Source organism: Myotis yumanensis, unplaced genomic scaffold, assembly GCF_028538775.1.
Source record: "Myotis yumanensis isolate MYYU_CA2020_CCGP unplaced genomic scaffold, mMyoYum1.0.hap1 SCAF_11, whole genome shotgun sequence".
Classification (NCBI taxonomy): domain Eukaryota; kingdom Metazoa; phylum Chordata; class Mammalia; order Chiroptera; family Vespertilionidae; genus Myotis; species Myotis yumanensis.
Window position 1 is genome coordinate 29,512,861 of NW_027223762.1, and position 4,080 is coordinate 29,516,940.

A 4,080-nucleotide genomic window follows, 5' to 3' on the forward strand; every position below is an offset into this window, starting at 1 on the left:
CACACTTCCACAAAATAGAACAAAGTCAAAGCAGAATAAGAGACTTTTAGAGTTTCGGAAGTCCTAGAATCACCTAAGCTAACTTAACTCACCTAGGAATTTAGAGGACAAAAAGCCTGTATTTATAACTTCCCTTTCCCACTATAACCTCCTCTGTGAATGCTCCATGAGGGCAAACATGTTTTTTGTTCAACATTTTATTTATTTATTTATTTTTATTTTCTCAATGTCTCCCCATTCACAATACAGACCAGGCAAAGAGCCTGAGCTGAGGTGTATATGGGGTAAGTTTACTCTGCCTCCTTTTTCTGTACAGTCAGTGTAAGAACACAGCCTGTGGTAAGCACCAGGAGGCCTTGTTCAATATTTTATCTGAAACTCTGTGCCTGGCGCATAATAGGTGCTCAAAAAATATTTGTACAATGAATGAATCCAAAGGCTAAATGTAGACCTAGTGACAGAGGTTAACAATTCTCAGTGCATGGAATATTGCGGTGAGGCTGCCGGAGGGGCAAATAGTTATCAACAAAGGGCAAAACCAGCCAATACAAGGAAAAAAGGCTTCTGAGCAGAGAAGTGGTAACTATATAGACAAATGGCTTGTGAAGGAAGAGTGACAGGTATCCCAAGGTGTCAGATAAAGTAGAAGCAGATTAGGAATAGAAACCAAGTCTTCTGGCTCCTGGGCTAATATTCTTTACAGTGTACCACTTCACTTTCTCTAGAGACTAAGAGACAAGGTCATGACATACAGACTAGGACTGTGTTCAACAAATGACCTTCTCCCCCTCCCCCCCACTCAGCCTACTTGAGTAGCATCTCTTCTGTTTTCTGTCTCATCTGTGACACAGGGAAGTTGGTTGTCCTACAAGAGAACTGAGTACTGAAAATAACACTATGGGCCAAAGTGCATAATTGTATCTGTTTCCTATTTATCACCCAGATTGGAGGTAGTCATTGTTAGCAAATCCGGACTGAAAGTGGAAGTTCAAGTATACCAGTGGTTCTCAACCTTCTGGCCCTTTAAATACAGTTCCTCATGTTGTGACCCAACCATAAAATTATTTTCGTTGCTACTTCATAACTGTAATGTTGCTACTGTTATGAATCGTAATGTAAATATCTGATATGCAGGATGGTCTTAGGCGACCCCTGTGAAAGGGTCGTTCAACTGCCAAAGGGGTTGTGACCCACAGGTTGAGAACTGCTGAAGTATACACTTTAGGACAATGTCAGCCATTTACTTTCTCAGTGAGAAGTAATAGCTTTCATATAAGTCTGTATTTATATTATCCTATGTCATAAAACCCAAATATGCAAATTGACTGAACTGTGGAATGACCGATCACTATGACTCGCACTGACCACTAGGGGGCAGACGTTCAATGCAGGAGCTGCCCTCTGGTGGTCAGTGTGCTCCCACGGGGGGAGCGCTGCTCAGCTAGAAGCCGGGCTCACTGCTGGCGAGCGCAGCGGTGGTGGTGGGAGCCTCTCCCACCTCCAAGGCAGCACTAAGGGAGTGGGCCTAAGTCGGCAGTTGGACATCCTCGAGGGGTCTAAGCCAGCAGTCAGACATCCCTGAGGGGTCCCGGACTGGGAGAGAGTGCAGGCTGGGCTGAGCCCTCCCTCCCCCGCAGTGCACGAATGTCATGCACTGGGCCTCTAGTATATAATAGAAACATATAATTATATATATACTAGAAGCCCGTTGCACGAAGATTCACGCAATAGGCCTTCCTTCCCCTGGCTGCCGGCACTGGTTTTCCTCCGACACCCGGGACCCAGGCCTTTGGTCCGGCCGCAGTGGAGAAGCCAAGCCTCTTCAGTCTTCAGTCTTCAGTCTTCCGTCTTCACTCACACCGGAGCCTTCAGTCTTTGCACCTTGTATGCAAATTAACTGCCATCTTTGTTGGGTTAATCTGCATAGTCGCTCTGATTGGCTGGTGAATGTAGTGGAGTGACACCAATTTGCATGTTTCTCTTTTATTAGTGTAGATATGAAATTATTTTAAACTCCTGCAGCTTTTATTACCTGTACAACTCATCTGTATTATCTTGGAGCATCTCTCCCATTGTCCTCTTGAACAGATATTACTTATTTTAGCTATTTAAACATTTTATCATTTTCATTTTTCACTTAAGACATCTTGACAAGCTTTTTAACTCATGATGTCAGAAACTAAATTTTGTATTCCACTCCATGATGAGTAGGCAGTAGGCATGTGTTAAATATTTACTGAATAAATGGAGACTTAAAAGTGGAATTTATTGTAGATTCTAAATTCATTTTGCAGTGTTAGAATAAAATATCTCAAACCCAAAATGGTCTTCTAAAATGAAGAGCCTGGCCCTAATTGGTTTGGCTCAGTGGATAGAGCATCGGCCTGCAGACTCAAGGGTCCCAGGTTCAATTCCGGTCAAAGGCATGTACCTTGGTTGCGGCACATCCCCAGTGGGGAGTGTGCAGGAGGCAGCTGATCGATGTTTCTCTCTCATCGATGTTTCTAACTCTTGATCTCTCTCCCTTCCTCTCTGTAAAAAATCAATAAAATATATTAAAAAAAATAAAATGAAGAGCCTGTCCTAGTTAGAAAGAGATGGAAAGTATCTAGTTCTTATTCAATCTTTGCCTCCTGATTTCTGATACCTGACATAGAATTGGGCCCATGTGTGTTCTAGGGAGATGGTTTTGAATAAATGAATAACCATCTCACCCTTCTCATATCTTCCACTGGACATTGCGGTTTGTCTCCCCAGCCAGGGGGTTTACCTTCACTACCCACAGCCAGGAGGTTCTGGGTGGAGACTGGCCCCATTCCAGTAATTCCATCACCTCCACACAGTGAGCTGTTTAGGTAATCCAAAACTAAACCAACTAGTGACTCAGACCGATTTAGGCTAATCACTGGGCGCGTCTGTTTACAAAGGTTTTTAATTGTTCTGAGAGAACAATAGAAAGCCAGGTGTCACTGATCTGCTGGATGAGCGTTGAAACTGCTGCAGTCATTTTGTGACAATGAGGAAGCCGGCGTTAGGATGATGCCCTCACCATAGATGTCAGAGCAGAGAAAAGGAAAGAAAAGAAGTCTTTGGTGATATTGTTGAGCCTCTGTCAAGTGAGTCCCATCAAAAAACCCTTGAAATCTGACCAGGTTTAGATTTGGAGTAGCTTAAACCTTATACAATTTCGAGAGTTCTCTTTATGAAAAAGATCACGAGATTACAAATGCAAAATTAAGTTCAAATGTGAAGATTTCGTTAGAATGAGAAATCACACCAAACCATGAATTTTGAAAAGCTGAAAAATGTCACAAATATCCCCAAATCAGCAATATTTTTTTTGTTTATTACCTGCCTGTCACATTTTTATAGTTCTTTCCTCCTACTTTTTGGGATGCATTTTCTTTGATGTCCTCTTCATAAGAAAGTAGCATTAGAGAGATTTTGTATTATTGTAGAGAATCCAGTGTTTTCCCTCCCATGGTTGATCAAAATTTGTTTTATTTTGATAACTTAAAAAAGTTTAGTTTAGTTTTGCAGTATGCTTGTAATGCCATGCAAATTGTGCGGATTTGTCAATTTGGAAAATTTTGTCACATTTCATATGTGATTTTAAGATTTCAGGACATTTCAAAATTTTTTGAACAATGATACTTTAAATCTTTTTTTTTTTTAATCCTCACCAGAGGATATTTTTTCCATTGATTTTTAGAGTGAATGGAAAGGAGGGATGTGGGGGGGGGGGGGGCGGGAGAGAACGAGGGAGGGAGAGAGAGAGAAACATTAACGTGAGAGAGACACATGGATTGGTTGCCTCCCACACTCGTCTCTACTGGGGCTGAGGAACCCGCAACTGAGACATAAGTGCCCTTGACTGGGAATGGAACCCGTGATCAACCACTAAAGATTTCCCCCACACCTTACGTTTATAAGGACCATCTGCAGTATGTGCTATCTTGTGTATCTGAAGGGTTTGGAGCCACATGAAAGCTTTCCCACATTCCTTACATTTATGTTTTCTCTCCATTGTGATTTCTTTCATGATTTTCAAAACACTGGAGATAAACCAAGGCTCTGCCA

The 4,080-nt window shown here is 42.0% G+C and overlaps 1 non-coding gene across 1 annotated transcript; it reads right to left on the reverse strand.

The window, feature by feature from the left end:
* Nucleotides 1–224: 224 nt before the first annotated feature.
* LOC139020250 (small nucleolar RNA SNORA51) lies at nucleotides 225–356 on the reverse strand. Its single transcript, XR_011473258.1, has one exon. It is a non-coding gene; the product is annotated as a small nucleolar RNA SNORA51 (small nucleolar RNA).
* Nucleotides 357–4,080: the final 3,724 nt, after the last annotated feature.